This window comes from Humulus lupulus, chromosome X (assembly GCF_963169125.1).
Source record: "Humulus lupulus chromosome X, drHumLupu1.1, whole genome shotgun sequence".
NCBI lineage: Eukaryota > Viridiplantae > Streptophyta > Magnoliopsida > Rosales > Cannabaceae > Humulus > Humulus lupulus.
This window is the reverse complement of record NC_084802.1, coordinates 87052910-87080163: the sequence shown is the minus strand read 5'-3', so window position 1 is coordinate 87080163 and position 27254 is coordinate 87052910.

Sequence of the window (27254 nt, the reverse complement as noted above, 5' to 3'; positions counted from 1 at the left end):
CTTTCTGACTACTGATATGGTCGCCAAAAACCTGGCCTTCACACAAGGAGGTAATATCTTTGCACCCCTGGTCGTTTATTTTCCTTTGATTCTTCCTGCATTCCCCTTAGAGATTTAGTGCATTTTAAGTCCATGGCTGCGACTGTTTCTCACTCCAGACATGGAAGTCTGATCAGCCCTCTTGGCCAACATGACCGACGTAGAGAAATGCGTCAAACAGCTAGTCACAGAGGCCAATCTGAGGCTGGTCGGCCTTCTGGCACCTCACCAAGATTCGAGACAATCTACCGCGGGGAGTGCCACCGGCACTAAAGTCCCCGAGCAACAACAAGACGTGTCACAACCTCCAACAAGGAGGGCAACATGGGTGACTGTTAATGAACGAACCAGCGCCCCACGACCTGCTGCTGCACCGACCCCTCCAGGGAAGGGCAAGAAGAAGGCCTTCGAGCCTATTCTTGAGTCATCGGATGAGAATGGTACTGATTTTTCACTTTTAGATAGTCTGCCTATTCCCTGTCACCTTTTTGATGGGGATGGCAACTTTAAATACACACCTGCTTTAAATTCAAACTTCTTCAGGCCAGAGAGTGAGTGTAGCACTAGTAAAGTAAATAGTGTAGCGACCAGTAATTATAACTCGGGTATTATACTTTTAATTTCTCTGCCCTTGTTTCCTAAACTTAGCAAGCTCCTTTTATTATATTGCATGATTGTTTGCTTGTTTCTTCTTTGCAGACATGCCTGCCGAATGAGCTTTTGACTTGTACGCCAAATCGGCGAATAAGAAAAAATCTCAAAAGCGCCAGTCTGGGGAAGGCTGCAGCAATCCCTCTGCGAAGAAGTCTCGAACAGAAGACCCTCCTACGCCTACTCCCACAAAGGAGACAACTCCTCCACCAGCTCCTACCAGAGATGCAACTCCGCCATTTCCAGTAAATCTAGATCCCCCATCTTTGGTTGGATAGACTTCTCCACCAGCTCCAGCCGACCTTACGCCTCCAGCTTCCACCGTCCAGCAGCCAGCTGGTCGCCGAGAAGAAGCCTCGGGAGACAACTTCATGGGCATGGTGCTTAATTCAGACAAGGATAGGCTATCCAGAATAACAAAGCACCGTCGCAGCCGGGAGGCGATTCAGGAGACTGGCTCCATGGCGGTTGATCAAGTCTTCAACCGTGCACTAAACGAAGTGCTCGCTATAAGTTGCTTTCTTTATTGTAATTTATGAATTTTCTTACCAATTCGCCCCTACAGATTTATCTCTTTCTGATCGCAGGGAGTTCTTACCATGACTTCTGGCTGGTGAAGCTCGAGGACGCTGACCGCTCAATTCGAGAAAAAATTCAGCAATCAGCTTAGTGTAGTTGAGGCCCAATACGCTGAGCAACTCAAGGCAACTGAAGCTACTCATGCCAAGTAGTTGAAGGAAGTTGAGGTGAAGCATACTGAGGCTCTCAAGGAAGCCAAGGCGAAGCACATCGAGGTGCTGCAAGTGACTGAGGCCAAACTCGCTTCTCTCGAAGAGGAGTTGAAGAAGAAGGAGGCGAGCATTGCCAAGATCACTGCTACGAAGGAGTAGTACAAGGAGACTTCTCTCATAAACTACCGGCAAGCCCATAAGATTCAAACTGAGCTGGAGATAAGCCGCAAAGAAGTCACTGCAATGGATGAACAAAATGCCCTCAATCTTGAAGACTATGAAGGGGCAGCGTTCGAATGCTTTTACCTGTTCTGGAGTAGCAACCCCAGCGCTAGTTTCTCCTATCTTCCAGACCATATCAAGGAGGCGGAGCTAGCTAGGTGTGTTGCTCGCCTGGAAGAAGAAACAACTCCAAGGTCTCCAGAGATTTCTTTAGCAACCGGTATCGAGGGTGCTCGAGAAGAGGTAGGAGTAACTGTCGACCAGCAGCAACAGATATCACCACAAGACCCCCCGGCTACTTCATAATCTTATCTTTTTATTTTTGAATTATATGACCTACGGGTCATGATGTAAAAACAATTTATGTTTTAACTTTTATTTCTTCATGGGCAGCTTTTCCTTTTTTATTAAACAGTTACATCCGAGCAGTCACTGCTCGCGGTGTAAAAGAATTTATTTTGATATTATAATATTTTTATGTTATTATAATATCTGTTCGCATGACCAAACTTAGCATAGTACTTTGGATTGATTTAACAAAATAACAAAATTTTGAAAAATACCCTAAGTACCCTAGCATGCTTTCACTTATTTTGCTCATGTGTTTACATACCTTTCGATATGCTTTGCTTACTAGATCCTTATATGCCCCCCAAGTGATTGAGGAGCTTTAGGTCCTTGGTCACTTGCCTTGACCAAAACCTATTCAAACATTTCTGCTTGGAGCAAAGAATTTAAAATGATAATACAGCAAAACAACACATGTAATGAGCAAACACTTGTAATAAATACAATAATTGTCAAGAATGACTGGCTGCGCATAGTCCCTTACATTTCTCGTAATAAATGGACAAAACATGTCTATATGAGTGATCAACAAGATCTTATACTTATAAGCGATCAGTCACATAAAATGACCAACCCTTTTTCATAACTTGTAAAAAGTAAAATTAATACAAGCCAATTCTCTAAGAAGAGTTGTTTATTGATTGTACATGCGCATGTGTTCTCCATTCCAATAGCGAGGAATGAGATCTCCATTTAAGCAAGCAAGTTTATAGGTGCCTAGATGGAGGACTTCTTCAATCTGGTATGGTCCTTCCCAATTAAGTCTGAGTACTCCAGCGCCTGGTCGTGGGTGTTAAGGAAAACTCTTCGAAGTACTAGATCTCCGACATTGAATTTCCTTTCACGCACTTTAGAGTCGAAATACCAGGTGACTTTTTGCTGGTAAGCTGCTACTCGAAGTTGGGCTTGCTCATGCTTTTCATCAATCAAATCCAGGGACTCCATTAATAGCTGGCTATTAGAGCCTTTACCGTACGTTATTCTTCGATGTGACAGCAGATCTAACTCAACAAGCAACATAGCCTCATATCCATAAGCCAAGGAAAATGGAGTATGGCCAGTTGTTGTTCGATGAGAAGTTTTGTACGACCAAAGTACCTAAGGCAATTGCTCCGGCCATGCCCCCTTAGCTTCTTCAAAGTATCCTTTAGCGTTTTATTGACTGTTTTGACTTGTCCATTTGCTTGAGGATGAGCGAATGAAGAAAATCTCTTGATAATTCCATGTCGTTCGCAAAAATCTGTGAACAGATCACTATCAAACTGTGTGCCGTTGTCTGAGACAATTTTTCTTGGCAATCCATAGCGACACACAATGTTTTTAACCATGAAATCCAGCACTTTCTTGGTCGTTATGGTTGCGAGTGGCTCAGCTTCGGCCCATTTACTGAAGTAATCAACGGCAACCACAGCGTACTTGACGCTGCCCTTTCCTGTAGGCAGAGATCCGATTTAATCTATACCCCAGACTACGAACGACCATGGACTTTGCATCTGTTTTAGCTCATTAGGGTCTGCTCGTGGAATTTTGGAGAACCTCTGGCACTTGTCACACCTCCGCACAAATTCCATCGAGTATTCATTCATTGTTGGCCAGAAGTATCCTTGCCTTAGGATCTTTTTCGATATTCTCTGTCCCCCAGCATGGTCCCCACAAAAGCCTTCATGTACCTCTTTCATCAATTCCTTGGCCTTCTCTTTTAAAATACATCTGAGGAGTGGCATTGAGTATCCCCTTCGGTACAAAATTCCATCGACCAGGATATACCTAGCAGCCTGCCGCTGAAGGGTCCTAGCTTTGTTTCTGCCCATCGGTAAGACGCCCTGCGTAAGGTACTCTATGTATGGTGCCATCCATGTATCGGCCGCCTGGATTACCAAAGAGGTCTCCTCTGCTTGGATGCTTGGCATAGACATCCATTCAACTGGCACTACGTTCAGAGTATCAGCATCCTTTGCACTTGCTAATTTGGCCAAAGCATCAGCGTTTGAATTCTGATCGCGAGGTACTTGCTGAAGGGTGTACTTGTCAAACTGTGCTAATAGATTCTTCATTTTTTTTAAGTAAGCAAACATTTTTAAATCTTGGGTCTGGTATTCTCCCATGATCTGATTTACTACCAGCTAAGAGTCACTGTAGATGTCAAGTGCCTTTATGTTCATGTCCCTGGCCAATCGTAACCCATCGAGCATTGCTTCATACTCAGCCTCGTTGTTAGTAGCTGTGAAGTCAAACCTGATTGCGCAGTGAAATTGATGCCCTTCAAGCGTTATCAAAATCACACCTGCTCTTGCGTGACGTTCATTAGAGGAGTCGTCTGTGAACAACTTCCATGAGGGAGTTTGGCTTTGAGGCTTAGGTTCTTCAGGTGCTTTTGGCTGCTCGCTATCTGGAAGCCCAGTGAACTCTGCGATGAAGTCAACCAAGTCTTGCCCTTTTATCGCGGCTCGTGGCAAGTAAGAGATATCGAACTGCCCAAGTTTGACCGCCCATTTCAATAATCTGCTTGTGGCTTCTGGCTTCTGCAGAACTTGCCATAGAGGCTGGTTGGTCAAAACCGTTATTGGGTGAGCCTGAAAGTAAGGCCGCAACTTCCTTGAGGCTAAAATTAAGCAATAGGCTAACTTTTCAATAGGAGGATACCACAGCTCCACTCCAATTAGCCTCTTGCTTACATAATAAACAGCCTTCTGTACGCCTTCTTCTTCTCTTACTAAGACAACACTAGCAGCGTATTCTATGATCGCCAAGTAGATGAACAAAGTTTCTTTATCAACCGTCTTTGATAGGACTGGTGGTTGCGACATGTGCGTCTTCAATGCTTGAAAAGCCTGCTCACACTCTTCTATCCATTCGAATTTCTTGTTGCCTCTGAGTAGATTAAAGAATGGGATAGATTTGTCTGTTGATTTGGAAATAAATCTACTGAGAGCAGTAATCCTTCTAGTTAAGCTTTGAACATCCATGATCTTTGCTGGCAATTTCATATCGACCAGGACTTTGATCTTCTCAGGGTTGGCCTCAATTCCTCGCGAGTTTACTATAAATCCTAAGAACTTCCCTGATCCTACTCCGAAGGAGCATTTGAGGGGATTCAGCTTCATCTGATATTTGTTCAAGATGTTGAAGCATTCTTGCAAATCCCCTATATACCCGTCTGCCTTCTTCGACTTAACCAGCATGTCATCGACATATACCTCCATGTTTGTGCCGATCAGCTCCTTAAACATGTGGTTAACCAGTCGCTGGTAAGTCGCACCAGCATTTTTCAAACCGAAGGGCATTACTTTGTAACAGTAAAACCCTGTGTCATCTAAAAGATAGTGTGATCCTCATCAGGTGGGTGCATACTGATTTGATTATACCCAAAGAATGCATCCATGAATGAGAGAATCTCGTGCCCTGCAGTGGCATCGACCAGTTGGTCGATTCTAGGGAATGGGAAATAATTTTTAGGGCAGGCTTTATTAAGGTCTGTGAAATCCACGCATGTTCACCATTTGCCATTCGGCTTGGGAACTAGCACAAGATTAGAGACCCGTGATGGATAAAACGCTACCCTGATGAATCCATTATCCTTCAGCTTCTTGACTTCTTCTTTTACGGCCTTTGATCTATCTTTGTTGAGCTGCCTCCTTTTCTGTTGTACCGGTGGAAAACTTTTGTCTATGTTTAGGACATGGCTAATGACTGCAGGGTCTATCCCGACCATGTCTTTGTGCGACCAGGCAAAGACTTCCTGGTTTTCCTTCAAAAATTCCAGCAGTGCCTGTTTTGTTGTTGTCTCTAAGTTTTTACCAACTTTCACAACCCTGGTCGGATTTTCTTCATCGAGTTGGAGCTCTTCAAGGCCCTCGATGGGTCCTATCTCTTCATAAAAATCCCCAAAGTGAGGATCTAAATCTCTGTCCTCACTTTGGGCAACGCCCAATTTAATGACATCATCACCTAATTGGGCTTGTACATCAGCCGCCATTTGCAACTCTTTTCCGGCAATTTCCCTCGATATACCTTTCTTTGCCTTAGTTATCAAGGCATTGTAGAACTCCCTCGCTTCCCGCTGATTTCCCAACACGCATCCTATCCCTGCGTCGGTTGGAAATTTCATGGCTAGGTGCCATATTGAGGTGACGGCTCATAGGTCGACCAAAATTGGCCTCCCAAATTGGCCTACAAAATTGGCCTCTCAAATGCTGAAGGACAATCAACTACTATGAAAGTAGTGAGTAATGTCCTGTTTGCAGGTGCAGTACCTGCCATAACTGGGAGCCTAATTGACCCAGTTGGGGTGAGCCTTTCGCCAGAAAAACCATAAATGGTTTGGTTGCATGGCTCCAGGTCCTTGACGGACAGCTTCATTCTTTCCAGTGAAGACTTGTAGAGGATGTTGACTGAGCTTCCTGTGTCAACCAACACCCTCTTTACCATCATGTTAGCAATTTGAACGTCAACGACCAGCGGATCGGAGTGTGGGAATCATACGTGCTGGGCATCATCCTCAGAGAAGGTTATTAATTCCTCCTCTGTTCGAGCCTTCTTTGGTGCTCGATCCTCCACACTCATCATCTCGATGTCCTGGTCATGGCGTAGGGTTCGAGCATATCGTTCCCTTGCCTTCCCACTATCCCCTGCAAGGTGTGGGCCACCACAGATGATGAGTAACGTGCCTGCCACAGGAGCTGGCTGTAAAGGCGGTGAGCATTGGCGTGCAGGCGCATGCTCATTGCCACCTTGAGCCTTTCGCTGAGACCCTCCTGCGGCTCGCACATATCTCCTTAGATGTCCCTGCCTGATCAGGAACTCAATTTCGTCCTTCAACTGGTTACCTAAAATCCCAAAAGATGAACTGGTTTTAAACCAAATAGAAATCTTCAAAGATTGCTATCAGAATCAGTTTCCATGACTGTGGAGGAAACACATTAATCTGGAAATGTACTGGACATTTCAGATTTATACGTTTCTCCATAGAAGCCGAAATGTAACAGCTACAAAGTACTTTATATATAGTGATATATAGAACTGAACTAGATGTGATTTGTTAATACTTGTTTAATAACACTGTTTCATAGTATTAATCAAACACATCAAACGATGATCATATACATGATGATCTTAATCTAAAGGTTACTATGAACACCTATATATGTCATCTGATCCTTTTATTCACGCATTAAGGTTTGTCAGAATGATCTGGCTAAGAATAATATTTTTGGGGACTCAATGATATATATGGCTGGGGACATAGTTTAATAGATATGGAATCTATACCTTCTTATAGATTGAATAATGATTCCCTATTGGGTTGACTTTTAAAATTGAAAAGGTTATGAGCGCTCACGTCGCAAACTTGTTTTGACACAACCTTCACTAGTAAAGTCGATGGTACTCTATGAACAAGATATAGTTAAAAGGGTAAAACAAGAATTTTATTCCCTTTTAATTATGAACCATTAATAGAGGATTAATGTTGTATGGAATGATTATATCAATGAACACTTTATTCTTTAATAAAGAACTCTATAAATATATGTCTATAATTATCAAGAGTTCAATCTCATATTTATAGTGGAGTAATCATGAGATTAATAAATATGATTATTTCATCAAAGAGCTATGATTAATAATCTAATATTTATTGGAGCTTGATATTATAGGTCTATAGGTCCCGAGGGTGGCTTTATCAACAACATATCAAGGTAAGAGTTGATACAAGGGTAAAACTGTAATTTAAAAATTTGAGAAGAATTTTATTCTTTGGGTTAAATACGCAATTATATGATAATTGAGGTTAAATAATTAATTTGGAATTAATTATTAAATTTTTAAAAATATGTTTATTAATTTAAATATATAATTTCGAAATACATATATGTAAATTAATTAATTTTTTGGTAAGTCAAAAATAGTATTTGATTTATTGAATTTTAAAAGATGATGATAATGATGATCATCAATTTGAATTTTGAATTTTGAATTTAAAATTTAAATTTTGAAATATGGTTGTGATCTTTATCCTTAAAAGAATAATACCATATTTTGTGGAAGGATTTATTTTATTTAAATAAATAAATAAAAGAAAAATACAATATCCTTGAAATGGGAATACTGTTGTTCACGCATGGCACGGTCTAAGGACAGTGCCATAAGTGTAGCAATGCACATATAATGTATCTGTGTTGTTTTTATTTTATTTATTTAATTAATTTATAATTTGAAAATAGATATTTTCAAATTTGGTAAGTTAGATATTTACCTAAATCAATTCCTATCATCATTACGATATTATTATTAGGAATAATGAGGTGATACAATAATATATATGTGTGTGTGTGTGTTATAGAATAACAAGAAATGAGAGAGACAGACATACACACAATTCAGAGAGAGTTCAGAAAAGTTTCAGAAATTTTCAGAAAAAAGATTGTCTTCTTCTTCTTCTTTTATTCTAATCTTTCTCAAGTCATAATCCAAGTTCTCATGTGTTGAGATATACTTGTGATTCCTAAATTACAAACTCATGTTCTCTATGTGCCCACACACATCTTGAGGTATAGAGAACACTCCGGAAGATCGTGGTTTGAGTACTCAAAGCTTTGGATAGGAAAATCGATATATATACTAAAAGACTCAAGGACACTTGATAGACTTCAAGAGGTAAATAATTTTTTTCTTGAATATTTGTGTATATGTCTATATGATATATATAAATATATGTATATTTATATATATTTTTCATGATTAATAATAATGTATATTAATGTTTTTGTCTGGATGTTTTTCTTAAACATATAAATTGTTTATATGAGAGATGGAAATTTTTTTGTGTTATATTCACTCAGCCCACCATGCCCATTTCGTTGCATACTCTTATTGTTTTTCCAACACGCATCTCCTGCTGCAACATCTATTATGGTACGAGTTGTACCATTCAACCATTATAAAAGTTATGGACTAGCATCTACTTCTCAATACCATGATATTTGCACTTTCTTAACAACTCTTTAAATCTTTCCCATGCATCGTATAATGATTCCCCTTCCATCTGATAGAAATTATTAATTTCCCCTCTCAACTTTGCAGCTTTTGCTAGGGGGAAAAACTTTGCAAGTAACTTTTGAGCGAGCTCTTCCCATGTGGTGATAGAGTTAGGCTATAGGGAAATCAACCAACTCTTTGTGCGGTTCCTTAGGGAAAATGGAAACAGCCTCAACCTTATTGTGTCATCGCCCACCCCATTTATCTTAAAAGTCACACAAAGCTCCAATAAATGAGCTATGTGCATGTTAGGATCCTCTATAGGCAAGCCTCCATACTGAACAATGGATTGGACCATTTGCATAATTGCTAGCTTAATCTCAAAATTATTCGCAGCAATTTTTGGAGGTCTGATACAAGAATGCACTCCAGTGACAGTGGGAACTACATAATCTCTTAAGGTCCTTGGTCCTTGTCCCACAGGAACCTCTGCTACATTTGGAATCTCAAAAGCAGCTGCTACCCTATAAACATTATTGGAAGCATTGTTCGCTGCATTCCCTTGATTTTTATCCATAGTACTCTCCAACCTCTTCTTCTTTCTGTTTTGTCTGTAGGTTCTTTCTTTCTCAAGATTCACTAGTATGATCTCAGATGTCTTTCCTCGTCGCATATACCAAAACTTCTTGAGATTAGAAAATTCAGAGACAAACTAAGTTAGAAGATAAACAACCAAATTAGAGTAAAAATTAATTGAATTGATATTAATAATTTTCAGACTCCGGAAACGGCCCCAAAAACTTGTTGTGAAAAATTGATAATGCAAGTATACGTATCGTTTCAAGTAATATAGTGCACAAGCATGAGTATCGTCCCACGAAGACTGAATTACTAAGTAGCAATATTTAATTCATAATCTCTATTTGGCTAATGAAAATTTGTTGACAAGAGAAAACTAAAACATAAACATAAAAACTATGAAATAAAAACAATTAAAAACTATAAACTCTAAACAAATAGCAATGAAGATAATTAATTAATGGATGAAAATTAGGGAATTTAATCTCATCATCTTTCCACTCTCTATTTGCTTAATGTAATATTCTCATAAAATTTTCTTCTAAACGAGATAGCAAGTTACAAAAGTATTCTATATTCGTGTTAAGATGTATAAAATTCGACATATGTGTGAATTTTCTATATTTCTATGATAAACTCAACATATAGGAAGCATTAGGCAAAATAACTTATAAGCTACATAAATATCGAAATCTAAGTCTAGTCAATTATAGCATGTTTTAATCTAACCTTTAAGATTTTGGAACAAAGTCATATATATATCATGTAATAAATTTCCAATAAATCACAAGCATTAAGCATAAATTGAAAAGATCTCAAATGAGAAGAACAAAATCATAACGTTGCATTAATTCAAAGAAGAGTTTCAAGAGACTCAATTAAAAACCCTAAAACTAGATTTAGTTCATATTCATACTATTCCAATCCATGAAATTAACAATCAACATAAACTAAAGATGAAAAGAAATTAAAGAAAGGATGAGGAAAAGAAAAACTCTAATTGATCCCATGTTTCTCCAATAGTCTTCAGCCGTCTTCTCTTAGTCCTAATTCTGCATCCTTAGGGTTTATTATTGAAAATCACATTAAAATACAAAACCCTACGAAATACCCAAGTGAAATGACCAAATTTCCCTTCATTAAAGAAATTTGCAAAAATCCTCGCTTTCCAATCAACTAGCGCGGTCGTGGCACTGTGTAGCGCGGTTGCGCTACATGCTTCAAATCACCATTTTTTTCCAGATTTTCATAATTTTATCGATTTTGACCTCTTTTCGTTCCAAAGCATCTCAGGTCTTTCAAAACATAAAAACAAGCCAAAACAAGTGTAAAATGAAACAAAATAAATCTAACTGACTACAAAAACTTCCTAAAAAGACACACTAAAATGAGTCTAAAACTCGTTTATCATGTCCAAAGTCCGTCGCGGGACCAAGTACATAGTTCTTGGTCTTTCGTTCACATCTTGAGATCGAAGGACTTGGTCAGAGCTCCTCGGGGGCAATGTCCACGGAGGTGATGCAGGTCTATTCTCTCGCTACTAAGATTCTTTGTCTAGTCTCTAGATGCTAAGCCCTACTATGCTTGGAACAAGCTTAGTCTCTTAGGCCAGACTCTACTATTTTCCTAGGTTTTTCTAATCTCAGGGTGGCGACACTAGGCTTACTCTGCTTTTGACAAGTTTAGTTTCCTAGGTCGTTCACCTCAAGGTGTAATGTTGCCCCAACTTTATGCCCCTAAGTGATCAGAGACTAGTATGCGTTCACTTGTCTGGGCTAGCAAGTGGGTGCTCTAATACATAGCATTAACAAAATAAAGGAAACCAAAAAATATAAGCAGAAAAACAAATTTCTTTTTTGTTGTGTTTTACATACACTGTTTCCATTAAATGTGCCCGGAGGCTACAAAAGAGATTGCAAAAATTAACAAGGTTCACTGCTCATATTACTAGTAATACCGACGAAGATGCTCGACATTCTAGGTGTGGGATATCAACTCCCCACTTAGTTGGGCCAATTTGTATGTCCCCGAACATATAACACTCTCGAGTTGGTATGGGCCTTCCCAGTTATGTCCCAGCACTCCTACACTGGGTTCTCGGGTGGCCAAGAAGACTCTTCGCAACACCAGATCTTTAACCCTAAACTTTCTATCCTTCACTTTAGAGTTGAAATACCTTGCTACCTTCTGCTGGTAGGAAGCTACTCGAAGCTGAGAAGCTTCACTGAGCTCCTCCACGAGGTCCACAGATTCTTGCAGTAAAGCATGGTTTGTGGTCGGGTCATATGTATCCTATCGGTGCATGGAGATTGTTGCTTCAATTGGGAGCATGGATTCGTACCCATATACCATTGAGAAGGGCGAGTGGCTGGTGGAGGTCTTTGCAGTGGTGCGGTAGCTCCACAATACCCTAGGCAGCTCCTTGGGCCAAGCGTCTTTCGCCTGCTCAAGCCTTTTCTTTAAGGTGGCTTTGAGCATCTTGTTGACTGCTTCCACTTGCTTGATTTCCTGCGGGTGGGCGATGGAAGAAAAGCTTTTCATGACTCCATGTCTCTGGTAGAAATCTGCGAACACCTCGTTGTCGAATTACAGACCGTTGTCAGAGACTATCTTCCTTGGGAGCCCATAGCGGCAAACAATGTTCTTGATGATGAAATTTAGAGCCTTTTTGGAAGTGATAGTAGCGAGTGGCTCAGCCTCGACCCACTTCATGAAGTAACTGACCGCCACTATCACATACTTCACTCCTCTTTTTTGCTATGGGCAGTGACCCGATAAGGTCAATCCCCGCTAAGGGCCAAGGACTCGTCATGTGAGTGAGCTCATACGTCCTGGGGTTGGATCACCTCCACCTCCTTGGGCCCTGAGATACTTGGAGAAGACAAGTAGTCGATGGAGACTACATTGATCAATCTAGCTTCCTTGGTTGTTGCGAGCTTGGACAGGGCATCAGCATTCGAGTTCTATTTCCGTGGCACTTGTCGAATTGTGAATTTTAGTTCCTTGAGCCTAGTACTCCCTGAGTACTTGAATAACTACCAGTTGTGTGCCACTGAAAATCTCGAGGCCCTCAGCTTTAAGCTTAATTGCAACTCCAAGCCCAGCAATCAGCGCCTCATAATCTGCTTCATTGTTGGAGGAGTCGAACCCAAATCTTAGGGCATTGTGGACCTTGTGCCCTTCGGGGGATACTAAAATGAGATCTGCCCTGACCCCATTTTCATTCGACGACCCATCGACATATAGCTTCCACGCGGGCCCATCTGTCGGGGTGTCCATAGGTCCCTCATGATTTACCGTGCACTTGACGATGAAATCTGTCAGTGCCTACCCCTTTATGGCCGTCCTCAGGAGATAAGCGATATCAAACTGACTCCCACTTTTGGAGGACCTGCTGCGAGGGGTGGTTCACGAAGGACTTTGATGGGATACGCCTGGAAGTAGGGCCTTAGCTTCTGAGAAGCCACCATAATACACAGGATGCTGGACACAGCCTTCCTTGCGGACTAAGGCGGCGCTGATGGAATTCTCAGAAACGGCCATGTAGAGTAATAGGGGTTCCTTATCCATGGACTTTGATAGGATAGGAGGGTTTTCCATATGAGCCTTCAATTGTTGGAATGCATGCTCACATTCCTCTGTCCACTCAAACCTCTATCCTCCCCGGAGGATGTTAAAGAATGGGATGCACTTGTCCGTCGCCTTGGAAACAAAATGAGTCAGTGCAGTGATCCTTCCAGTGAGGCTCTGGACATCCTTGTGCCTTCGGGGGATGGCATATCGATCAAGGTTTTAATCTTTTTGGGGTTTTCCTCTATTCCTCGAGCACTGACGATGAAGCCTAGGAATTTTCCTGAGGCAACGCCCAAAGTGCACTTCTGGGGATTTAGCTTCATCCCGAACTTACGAAGCATCAAGAACATCCCCGCGAGGTTCCTCACGTGGCCTGGGGTCGTTCAAGACTTCACCAGCATGTTTTCCATGCACACCTCCATATTCTGCCCCATCTGCTCTTTGAGCATTCGCTTCATGAGACTTTGGTAGGTGGCCCCAACATTCTTTAGCCTGAAGGGCATCACCTTATAGCAGTAAACTCCCTTGTCCGTTCAGAAGCTGGTGTTCTCTTGGTCCGCGGCATGGATTGAAATTTGGTTATACCCTAAGTATGCATCCATGAAGGACAAAAGCTTGTACTCAGAGGTGGCATCGACCATCTGATCGTTCTTCGATAGTGGGAAATAGTCCTTAGGGAAAGCCTTATTCAGGTCAGAGAAGTCTATGCAAGTCCTCCAGGTGTCTTTTAGCTTAGGCACGAGGACTGGATTGGATACCCACTTGGGATATTGTGCACTCCGGATGAAACCGTTTGCAAGCAGTTTGTCCACCTCTGCCTTTAGAGCCTCCGTCGTAGTCTGATCAAACATCCTCTACTTTTGTTGGATTGGAGTGATGTTCGGATCGACATTCAAGGCATGGTAAATGATATTTAGGTCAATGCCTATCATGTCTGAATTAGACCTGGCAAAGATATCCTGGTTTTCCTAAAGGAAGGCTAGGAGCGAGTTTCAGACTTTCTCCTCTAGATTCTTCCTAATCTTGGCTCTCCTATCAGGAGTGGTCGCATCGAGAGCTACCTCCTCGACTTCCTCCATAGGCTCGATCACCCTCTCTTCCTGAACCCGCAGATCTAGTTCATCTGCCTCTTCAGCCAGTACCGCTATCATTTTCGCATTCTCGGGAAGAGACTGCTCATGGTCCCTTGTCTCGACTACCATTACTGGTTGTCGGAGGGAGACGTTATAACATTGCCTCACCTCCTTCTGGTCTCCTTAGAGTGTACCAATTCTTGCTCCGTGGGAAATTTCAGGCATAGATGTCGAATTCCACCAAAGTCGAACGCCATAAAATGGTGTTATACATACATAGAGGGACAGTCCACGACCACGAAAGTGCAATAGTTGAAGGCCTGTCGAGGCTCTTCCCCCAGTGTCACGGGTAACTTGATTTGGCCCATTGGTATGCGACCCTCTTTCGAGAATCTGTAAAGAGTCGAGGTGCACGGGGACAGGTCTCTTGTGGTCAGCCCGATCTTCTTGAAAGCAGATTTCAATAGGAGATTCATCGAACTCCCATTGTCCACCAGGATCCTAGCCACCATCCTTTTGGACACCTGGCTCTCGATCACTAAAGGGTCGTGGTGTAGGAAGTGAACTCTCCGAACATCATCCTCAAAGAATGTGATGACTTGGTCAGTCATCAGCGACATCTGGGCTGGCAATAATGCCAAGGCCAATACCTCATCATCATGGTTTAAGGCTCGCGCATACCTATTTTGCAAGCCTCTAGAAGTTCCCCCAAAGTGGGGTCTTCCTGAAATGGTCCCACTCTGTCATTCACCGAAGGGGGCCTGTTGGCTATTGGTTGAGGCAGAGCTATGGGCACCAGGCTCGGAGATATATGAGCAGTAGGTTGCATAGGTACTACTGCTACTGGGGTCAAAGGTTTGTGAGGCCCGCTTCGAGCGTATTGGTGGAGGTGTCCCAACTTGATGAGGTTCTCGATCTCATCCTTGAGCTGCGACACTCATTTGTGTGGTGCCCTATATCATTATAAAAATGACAAAACTTGCCGAGATCTCACCTTTCCCTATCCCTTCGGATGGGTTGTGGTTTCTGGTGATGAACCCGTTGTTCCGTAGCCACAACGATATTCTCACGGGAGTCTACCAAGTCGGTGTACTCGGAGTATTGTGAGACATACTTCTCGCTAGAGGTAGTCCCATGTTCAGCTTGTGTGATCCCATATCCCTTGGGCTTTCAGCCCTTGCCCATGCCCCCGCGTCTACTGCTGGTAGGGGTCCGACTGGGTGTGGTAGACTGAGATGGTGCGACAACTCCAGCACTGAATATAGGCTGAAAAGCATTGTACCCAGTGGGCGCAAATCAGTATCCCGTCGGAGCCGCACTGAAACCGCCAGTCGGCATGGCACTAAAGCCAGTTTGCGGGGCACTTAGACTGGACTGGACTCCCCCAAAACTTGGTTGGACAAGAGCGTAAGGTAGATACTGGATCCTCAAAGCGACAGGGCAAGGCACTGTTAGAGTGGGAAAGGCGACTGGGCCTCCAAATGCTCCAATATGGGCATCCTCCCAGCTGATATATTCTTGTGCTCAACAAATGAAGTCATCAAGCCTTCAGCATCCTCTCCGTTGGAGGTCATCCCACAATGGGGACCTCACACGGATGTTGGCCTACAATGCCATCAGTTTTGGCCATCGTAAACCCTCTTGGTCCTCACAGCTTCCTCTTTGAAGTGTTTGATATATGCCTTGAGGGTCTCGAAGGGTCCTTGCTTTATGTTGGCCAATGCATTGACCTCAAAGCTCACCTTTCGAGCATCTATAAACTGCCTTCGAAAGGATGACGATAGTTGGTGCCACGACTGAATGGATCCCGACTGGTGTTTCTTGAACCACTCGTCTGCTGGTCCCGTTAGAGTTATCGGGAACACATGACACTTAGCGTCCTCGAAGACGCGGTGCACTGACATCATAAGACGAGATGGTCGATGTAACACCCTACTACTCAAGGACTGTTACATTGTGTATTTTAAATAGTGCTAAACTTGCTAAATGAGTCATTTGGTCATAACCGTGTAACTAAACATGATTAATAGTTTAGGGTTAAAATTTTTGGTCAAAGATACAAACATTTTGCTAAAACGTTAACTGTATACATGGGATCCCAAAATACATTTAAAAGGTTAATTACAATAAAAGAATTACAACCTGCCGACCTAAGCGGCAAAATAGGGTTTGACCCTAGTACCTCTTTAAACCCTCAGTCGTGGTAGTCGAGGAGCTGCATATGTACACATCGTCACCTAAGCTCTCTAACTCAATGATGGTCCAACTTTCTTTTCTCTTTACCTGCACAATATAGCACCTGTGAGCCAAGGCTCAGCAAGAAAACTTAAACATGCTCATAAGCAGTTCATAACATATTACCAAATCATAATAATCATGCCTAGCAGTAATAAACCTACTCATGCATGCATACCATTCATATAAATGATTACAGTGTCATATGGGCCAATAGTCCAAGATAACCATCAATGAATCATATCGGGATCCAATGCCCAAAATACATGATTATAGAATCATACTGGGGCTCAACGACCAAACACATAATTAATAAATCATACTGGCTCAACGCCCTATGATATGGGACTAATGAGACATCCCAGGGCCCTTTGCCCTGTCCTTTGTATAACCAGCCTTAGAATTGGCCCAGTGTGCCTGGCGCTTTAGTTATCTCTCACCCATAGGTCAGTCAAGCATATATTATTCTCCTGGCTAGACTAAACTGTATGGACAAGTGCTCTGCACTATTGCCATGCTTGACTAATAAGTCAATGCCTTACGACCAGCATTCAACGTGCTAATGCCGTCCTTGACTAATAAGTCAATGCTTTACGACCAGCACTCACCGTGCTAAGTTCGTCCTTGACTAATAAGTTAATGCTTTACGGCCAGCACTCACAATGCTAAGGCCGTCCTTGACTAATAAGTCAATGCTTTACGACAAGCACTCACCATGCTAAGGCTGTCCTTGACTAATAAGTCAATGCTTTACGACAGCACTCACTGTGCTAAGGTCATCCTTAACTAATAAGTCAATGCTTTACGACCAGCACTCACCGTGCTAATGTCGTCCTTGACTAATAAATCAATGCTGGGGCCCAACCCTAGGATATGGGACTAATAAGTCACCCTGGGGCCCATTGCCCTATCATCTGTATAATCAGCTTTGGAGAGCTGATCCAATGTACCTGGCGTTGAGTTTTCCCCGACCAATAGGTCGGTCAAGTGTGTGATGCGCTCCTGGTTAAGCATGATCATAACGACTAGCGCTCAACGCACTATTGCCACCCTTGACTGATAAGTCAATGCTTTACTCAATTGTATAATGCTAACAGGCATTCATCACATATCAAATATTCAGATATAAGGCATTTAGCATGCTTAATCAACAATCACAAGCATAATCATAATCATAATCATGCACATACTCAGGCGTTCATGCCCTATTCATATTCATGTCTAATAATTCGGGAATCATGAGCATAATCATACTCATGCGCATTTACAGGGGCCAATGTCTAATCGAAACTATATCCAGCATTTGGGCCAAGCCCTAATCATGTATGTCACATAATAGGTGCAGTTTCGTTACCTTTAGCCCAAGCATAGGTTACCAATGAATGACCCTCGAGCACGATCCCGGTTATGAGCCCCTAGCGATAACCTAGTCGCAACCATGATATAGAATCCCATCTAAACGAGTAAATAAAGGCTTCCAGACCAAGTCCTAGCCTCTGAGACCTCAAATTCTACCAAACGTTCAACCCCGAGAAAGATCCCGTCATTAAAACCTAAGGTGGCCATATGTAACCAGGCGGGCCGCGACTTGACCCTGGGGGTCGCGGCGCGCCACCAAGATAGACAACCTCCCCCTGGCTGGAAGGAGACGCGGGCTGCGACTTGCCCTTGAGAGTTGCAGCGCGCCTCTTAGGCAAAAACCCCTCCTGGTCCAGGGTTCACACGAGTCGCGGTGCCCAAGAACAAGGCCGCGGTCCGACCTCAAACCCAGCCATTTTCTTCATTTCTCCCATCTCACATCCCTCCATAAACCTATCCAAACATATCCAAATAAAAAAAACAAGGTTCTCAATCAACTCCATGGCCAAAAACCATCAAAACCCAAGTCCCAAACAATTCAACAACTCATCAAAACGTAAAATCCAATCAAAGCTTAAAAACTTAAAGCTTAAAGCTTAGATTACCTCAAATTAAGTTGTTTCCCAACTAAATCCTCTGGCTAACAAGCTTCTAATCTTTCCTATAATCGTTATGACTCTAACCTTGCTTGAATCTGAGTCTTGAAACTCGAGTTTCCTTCGAAAATGCTCACGAACACAAAATGAGAGAACGAAAGAGAGAAAGAACCGTACGTTCTTTTATTTATTTTGTCAGGTTACTTCAAGCTTAAGTAACCTTAAGCAAATCCCAATGCTCGGGATACCCAAAACGTCCCTGGGGGCCAAACAGTCATAATTCTCAAAATTCCCTCCTGATCTCACTAACTCCAAATATATCATCAAATATTTATTCACATTGCCCAATAACCCGGTAATGTACTAAATACCCAATATACCCCTTGACTCGCATCGAGTCAAGTATGGGTCTCGTTGTGACTTTCCCACTAGCTTGCTCCCTAGGATCGTCTCGTGCCAAGTAACCCAAATATATCCACATAATGATGTGGTTCCGCACATATATCACATATATGCTAAATATACCCATAACGGGCCAAATCACGAAAATTTCCCTTTTAATCAGAAATGGGCTTACATGGATATTTAATACACCTAAACATGTATATCAAGTTATATTATAATATAACTCACATAATCCTATAATGACACACATATATATCACATAATTGTTAGGGACGAGTTTCCTAATACGCAGCGGAATGGTGGTGGGTTGGCCTAGTGTACAACTAAAATTTTGTAACATATTTAAACTACCTTTAAATATTCGGATCCATTAATATACATACATTAATCATAAGCAAGTAAATAGAAAACATACATATTGATGCCTATCAAGTGTCTTTGCTATCTTTTCATAATTTGAACGAACTTTCTATCCTAGCTGCTCCCAAGTACTCACACCAAGATCTTCCACAACGTTCTCTACACCTCAAGAAGTGTGTGGGCACTTAGAGAATATAGGATGGTTAATTTCTGATTCTACTTGATATACTCAACACATGAGATCAAGAGAATAAGACCTAAAATTGGTTTTGTATCTTTTCAGAGAGAGAAAGAAAAGTATCATTCTTTTTCACAGAGCGAATGACTTAAGTGTCTTCAATTATCTGTATATTTTCTGATAAGTCTTACTTAAAAAGAAAATATTCAAATTTAAAAAATAAATATGTAACTAATTTACAATTTATCTTTTAATTAATTAATTATCTTATTAATGAAAATATCCAAAAACTAATTTTTGAATTATACATTAATTAATTAATTTAAAAAATAAAATTGAAAAATCTATCCCTGAAAATTATGCAGTACACGCCACACACAGTCCATGGACTGTGTGTGGTCGTGTACCACCCTATATTTTAGGGATATTTGATTTTTCTATTTTTATTTAATTATTTATTCAAACTACCTTGTCAGATAAAAATCTAACAACCTGATAAGTAATTCAAATTTAAATTAAATATTTTTTTAACTAATTATCAAATATAATTAATTATTTGAATAAATATCAATCTTTTAAATTCATATCCAATTTGAACTTATCAGATTATTATCTCCCACTCAAAAGAAGATATTTAATTAATTCTACTAACTAATTAAAACCAATATAAATTTCAAAATTAAATATTTAATTTATTATAATTTCAAAAATTATAATTAATTATTTCATATAATTTCAAAAATTACATATTAATTAAATATAAATTAATTTTGTTAATTACAACAAAAATTAATTAATCACTATTATCACATAATTGCATATTTGACCCGAAGAACAAATTTCTTCTTAAATATGTCTTTCAACCATTTTTCCCTTTATATCTACTCTTGCCTTGAGTAGTGTTGATAGAGCTGTTGTGGGGACCTATGGACCTATAATTATAAGCTCTAATAAATTTGAGATTATTAATTAAACTCTTTAATTAAATAATCTTAATTTATTAATCTCATGATTACTCCACTATAAATATAAGACTGCACTCTTGTAATTATAGACATTTCATTTAATGAGTACTTTATAATGATAAAACGTCCATTGATATAATCATTGCATACAAATTAACCCTCTAATAATGGTTCATAATTAATCGCGAATAAAATTATCGTTTTACCCTTTTAATTATATCTTGTTTCCTTAAGTACCATTGACTTTACTAATGAAGGTTAATTCATAACTAAATTATGAATTTGAGCTCAATAAGCTTTTCAGTTCCAAAATTCAACCCTTAAGAGAACCATTCTTCGATCTCTTACGAGAAGGTATAGATTCCATATCTGTATACTATGTCCTCAGCCTTTACATTAATGAGTTTCCAAAACAAAAGTATCTAGCTTGATCATTCTGAGAAACCCTAATGAGTGAGTCAAAGAACTCATATAACATAAACAGGAGTTCATAGTAACTTTAGGATTAAGATCTATTTGTATATGATCATCATTTGATATATTTAATTAATACTTCGAAACGGTATTTAACTAAGTATTAATAAACATATCTGGTCCAGTTCTATATATTCTCTAATATATAAATCATATCCACTAAAGTGTCCTACTACACTAGTAATCCGGATCTACATCACATGTATTCATAATACTAGTGGACCGTACTTGTAGTAATTAATCTAAAGATTCCATAACTTTATTTTACTTCGAACTATTTAAGTTCATCTATCTCAAACACAATCCTCCCGTACCAATATGTGTTTGAGATTACATATATGAACTTAGGAATTTTTCTGATATTTACATAATATTATCACAGAATAATATAGTCCATAAAATATATGCATAACAAATTTAATTAATTTATTTATTTCTTAAATCAATGTCTACTACATATGCTTTCAGGGCACAATTCCCAACAATCTCCCACTTGCCCTAAAGAAAATGAGCCATCTCTCTCATTCCCATGTTTCTTAAATGCTCCTTAAAAGATTTTATGGATAAAGTCTTTGTGAAAGGATTGCAAGATTATGCTCTGAAGCTATCTTCAGCAACATCTCCTTGATGAACTATCGCTCTAAGCAAGTGATACTTCCTCTTGATGTGCTTTCCCCTCTTGTGATTCCGTGGTTCCTTTGAGTTAGCTACTGCCCCACTGTTATCATAGTATAGGACTAGTGGCTTATCCACATCTGGCACTACTTCCAGATTGGAATAGAACTTTTTGAGCCGCATAGCCTCCTTAGCTGCTTCACAAGCTGCTATATACTCGGCTTCCATGGTGGAGTCTGCAATGCTGGTTTGTTTAATACTTCGCCAGACTACTGCTCCTCCTCCAAGAGTAAATACTGATCCAGAAGTCAATTTCCGACTATCTCTGTCTGATTAAAAATAAGAATCAGTGTAACTAGTGGGGTTCAGGTCTCCACCTGAATATACAAGCATATAATCTCTAGTATTTCTAAGATACTTGAGAATATTCTTCACTGCAATCCAATGACTCAATCCAAGATTGGATTGATAATGGCTGACTATCCCTACTGCATAACAAATGTCAGGTCTTGTACACAACATGGCGTACATTAGACTACCTACCACCGAGGCATAGGGATACTGACTCATATCTTCCTCTTCCTGAGGTGTTTTGGGACACTGCTCCTTAGAAAGGAATACTCCAGAACGGGTTGGAAAATCACCCTTTTGGGAGTTTTGCATATTAAAGTGTTCTAGCACCTTATCAATATAAGTTGCTTGAGATAGTGCCAAAGTTTTGTTTTGTCTATCTCTAAGAATTTTAATGCCCAGAACATACTTTGCTTCTCCCAAATCTTTCATTTGGAATTGTTCAGCTAACCAGTTCTTTACCTTTGATAATGATGTTACGTCATTTCCAATCAGTAATATATCATCAACATAAAGAACGAGGAATACTACTACACCAACTTTGATTTGTTTATAAACACAAGGTTCATCAACGTTTTGTTCAAAACCAAACATTTTAATTGTGTCATCAAATCTAAGATTCCAAGATCTAGAAGCTTGTCTGAGTCCATAGATGGACCTAAGAAGCTTGCAAACGTTTTGCTCTTGACCTTTTAATTTGAACCTTTCTGGTTGAGACATGTAAATGGTTTCTTCAAGGTAGCCATTCAGAAAAGTTGTTTTGACATCCATTTGCCAAATCTCATAATCCATGCACGCGGCAATGGACAAGAGTATACGAATGGATTTTAGCATGGCTACAGGAGAAAAGGTTTCTTCATAATCAACCCCTTCTTTCTGTGTGTAGCCTTTGGCTACAAGCCTTGCTTTGAAAGTCTCTACTTTCCCATTCGCTCCTCTTTTCTTCTTGAATATCCACTTGCAACGAATGGGTTTGATATTCTCAGGTGGATCTTCAAGAACCCAGATAGAATTGGAATACATTGATTCCATTTCTTGGTTCATGGCTTCTTGCCATTTGTCCTTGTCAGAATCATTCATTGCATCTTTAAATGTCAATGGATCGTCTTTGTTTGTGTCAGACACAAGCATTTGAACTTCGTGTTCATAGCATGTGGGTTGCTTACTAACCCTCCTACTACGACGAGGCTTTCTACTATTCTGACTAGAACTAGTAGTTTCCTCTTACCGTTTTTCATTGGTTATTGCTGGTGACTTTGCAACTTCATTCGAGACTATCTCCTCCAGTACAACCTTACTACGAGGTTTGTGGTTATTAACATAGTCATGTTCAAGAAAAGTTGCATTTGTCGATACAAATGTTTTATTTTCTTTTGGACTTTAGAAAATTCCACCTCTAGTCTCTTTGGAATACCCACAAACATGCACACTTCAGAGCGTGATTCCAACTTCCCGGTCTTTCCTTTAAGTACATGTACAGGACACCCCCAAATTAAAAAATGGTGTCAACTAGGTTTACAACCATTCCATAATTCCATGGGTGTCTTTTGGATGGAATTGGGTGGAACAACATTGAATATGTATAGAGCACATTGAATTGCATAGCCCCAGAATGACAGTGGTAATGATGAGAAACTCATCATTGATCTAACCATATCTAGTAACGTTCTGTTCCTTCTTTCTGAAACACCATTTTGTTGTGGCATTCCAAGTGCAGTGAGTTGGGATTGAATGCCATGCTCACGTAGATGGTCCTTGAATTCAAAATCCAATTACTCTCCTCCTCGATCAGATCGAAGAACTTTCAGTGATTTACCTAATTGCTTTTCAGCCTCTGCTTGAAATTCTTTGAACTTTCCAAAAGTTTCAAATTTTCTTTGCATTAAGTATAGGTAACCATATCTTGAATAATCATCAATGAAAGTGATGAAGTATTTATAACCTCCTCTTGCTTGTACATTAAGTGGACCGCAAACATCCGTATGTACCAGCTCAAGTGGTTTTATAGCTCTTGAACCTTTAGCAGAGAAATGTCTCTTGGTCATTTTGCCTTCTAGACAGGATTCACAAATAGGAAGAGATCCAATAGATAGTTCTCTTAAAGGACCGACCTTTGCAAGCTTATTAATTCTGTCTAGACCATTATGGCCCAATCTCAAGTGCCACAGATATGTTTCACTATCGGAATCAGTCGTTTGTCGTTTAATAGATCTAGGATCAACTGTTTTAAATCATTCAGAATTATAAGTACATTTCTCTTTGGCTTGAAGTTTATAAAGCCCATCAATAGATTTTGCAGAACATATCTTAAAACCATATCTTGAAATAACAATCGAATTATTATTAAAAAGAAATTTTAAAACCTTGTTCATGCAACATAGAAACATAAATTAAGTTTCTAGAAAATCCAGGAATATAATAAATGTTCTCTAAAACAAGAAATTTATTCTTCTCAAATTCCAAACGGGCTATTCCAACTGTTGTTACAGAGACAATCTGACCACTGCCTACCCTCATAGTCACCTCTCCATCAGCAAGCTTCCTCGTCGAACTAAGAATCTGTAGAGAAAAATAAACATGGTTAGTGTCTCCTGAATCTACTATCCAGGATGAGGAATTGTCTTCCACTAAACAAGCTTCTAACACAAGTAAATCAAATTTACATTTCTTTTTCTCTTTCAGGTTAGCGAGATACTTTGGACAGTTTCTCTTCCAGTGACCATCTACTCCACAGTGAAAACAAATACCTTTAGGGGTCTTCTTTTTGAAGCTTTTGGTGTTCTTTTTCTCTTTGCCTTTGGATGACTTTTTAGGCTTCTTTGAATTCTTGTCTTTTTCTTTCTCCTTGTCATTTCCATTTCCATTTTTCCTCTTTTTGGTTTTAGCCTTTAAAGAGGATGGGTTAGAATCTGCAGCATTTGCTTCTCCTTCTTTCTCATAACCATTGTTAAGAGATTCATAAGTTTGCAATTCATTCAACAGCTGTGTCATGTTATATGATAATTTGTTCATGACATAGTTGGTTGTGAAACCTTTAAACGCTGGAGAAAATGATTCAAGTATAATGAGTCCTTTCATCAATGATTTCCCCATGGATAATAACATCATGCATTATATTGATCATGTCAAATACATGTTCTCTGACAGAAACTCCTTTCTTCATTTTCTTGGTCATGTAGGATCTGGTGGCCTCATGCCTGCACCGATCTAACTGCTGCTCGAACATATCTTGAAGGGTATCCCAGATCTCATAAGCATTTTCAGTGTTCTCAAACTTCTTTCTGAGCACATCGCTCATACTCGCAAGCATATAACACTTTGCTTTATTGTTTGATAAGATCCAATTATCAAACTTTTCCCTTGCAGTTTTGGCAGTAGTAGTGGGAGGGACTTCAAGACATTCCTTAGTCAAGACAAATTTGTGGTTCTCATATATTAATACAATGTTCAAGTTTGATTTCTATTTCATGTGGTTTTCACCAGTCAACTTTTCATTTGAAGTAAAGAAGATACATGATTTGAGCTAGACATGATTGCTGAAAATAAATAAATAAACAAAAATGAATTTATGCATATAATAAATATCAGTTATTTTTGGAATAGTAAACGTGATGCATGAATGCAACAATTAAAGAACACACATAAAAAATAATTACTAATTCCATGATTAATTAATTGAACATTAATGGACCAGCCTTAGGGTAGGTCAAACTAATTCCAAATTAATTTTGAGACAAGTTCTCAAATCTATAAGTGAAAACTTAAATCAACATATCTCTTTTGACTTATAAACAACCGTTTGTTTGGTCAAGAATACACTAGTCCGCTCGAAAGTCTAATGTACCTTGTGAGTGTAACCCATTATTTTAGATCAATGACTTAACTCAAGAGTGTAATGCCCTACTTCCTTAGAGTCATTACCAAGTGATTTGTAAATGTGTCGTTAGCTCGCTAATCGAGGTTTTAGGTTAAAAAGTGTGTTTGTATAAAAATAATGACTCATTTAATAAACATTAAGTGCAAAGAGTTGCTCTTTCATTGAAATTCATAAAATCTTACATTGGGATCCCAAAACACTGTTTTGAAATACATTTACAATCCAAAAGTACAGTACAGTCGACCTAAGCGACAAACCGAACATTTACCATGTGTTCCTTAAAATAACCCCAGCCATGATGGCTAGGTAGGCTAAATATGTACACACCACTCCACACCCTCCAACTCATGGTTGTTCGACCCAATTTCCTTGCTCTTAACACCCGTGAGCTGAGGCCCAGCAAGAGAACTTCAAATAACAACATACAATAACAATATATCTTCATGAAACATACTTAATCAGAGCAACAAGCAAATACCAGATCCTATTAAAATGCACAACGACACAGTAGTAGAACAGCTCAAAAGCACAATGGCATAACAACCTAATAGTACAGTCGTACAAGAATACATCAGTACCATAACACGGCAGTATAATAACTCAATACAATAAGATATCATGTTAACAAAATAATACAACATTATATTAACACAGCAGCTCAATACTACAACAGTGGCCTTCGCTGATCGGGGTGCATTACTAGGCACCAAGTCCGCGGTCCTAGCTGAACAGGTGTGTACAACACCCTTGAGGGTCTCGCCCTGGCAGCCAGCATTCAGCATGCTTAACGCCGATCCCAGCCCCTTGCCGCTCCCGGCTTTTACCTCGCCCGACTTTTGCCGCTCCCAGCTCTTGCTGCTCCCGGCTCTTGCCTCTCCCAGCTTTTGCCACTCCAGGCTCTTGCCGCTCTCGGCTCTTGCCTCTCCCGACTTTTGCCGCTCCCGGCTCTTGTCGCTCCCAACTCTTGCCGATCAGTCATAATCACATGTATGACATAACAAACATAAACAATACATACAGTACAACACACCACATAGCTCAACAGGTATAAACAGTTCTCTTACCTTTAATCCGGGTGCTAGCAGCCAAATAAGCAATCACGACCTCCAAGAACGATCCTCTCCTGAGTCCCAGTGGTAACCTAGTCACACACCACAAGTAACGTTCTCGTTACCACCCGATTTTATAATTAATCCCCAGAACCAATCCCGTGCTCTCGGGACCTCCCGTTTCTCCAAACGGGGTGGTGAAAACGTCCCCCGAGCCCCCCCGGCCTAAACCCTAAAAACATAAAATTCAAGGCCTTGCAAAATGGCCTAGTGCTGCAGCACAGCCTTACAGGCCCCGCGGCCCCCAGCAGGGGCTCCCTATCCTTAATCATCCCAGCGCTGCAGCTCAGAAGAACAAGGCCGCAGCGCTCATACGCAAACCCAGAAAATTGGGTTTTTCCCACCATTTTCCTCGAGCCAAAACTTACCCAAATCATTCCCCAAGTATACCCAAGTTCCAATTCGACCCAAAACTCCAAACAAACAACATAGCAACACATAAACACCAGAATCAAACTCAAACATACATCCTAGCTCCAAGTCACCTAGTGGTTTAAAATTTCATGAAAACTTAAACCACACCGGAAACTCATTTTAGA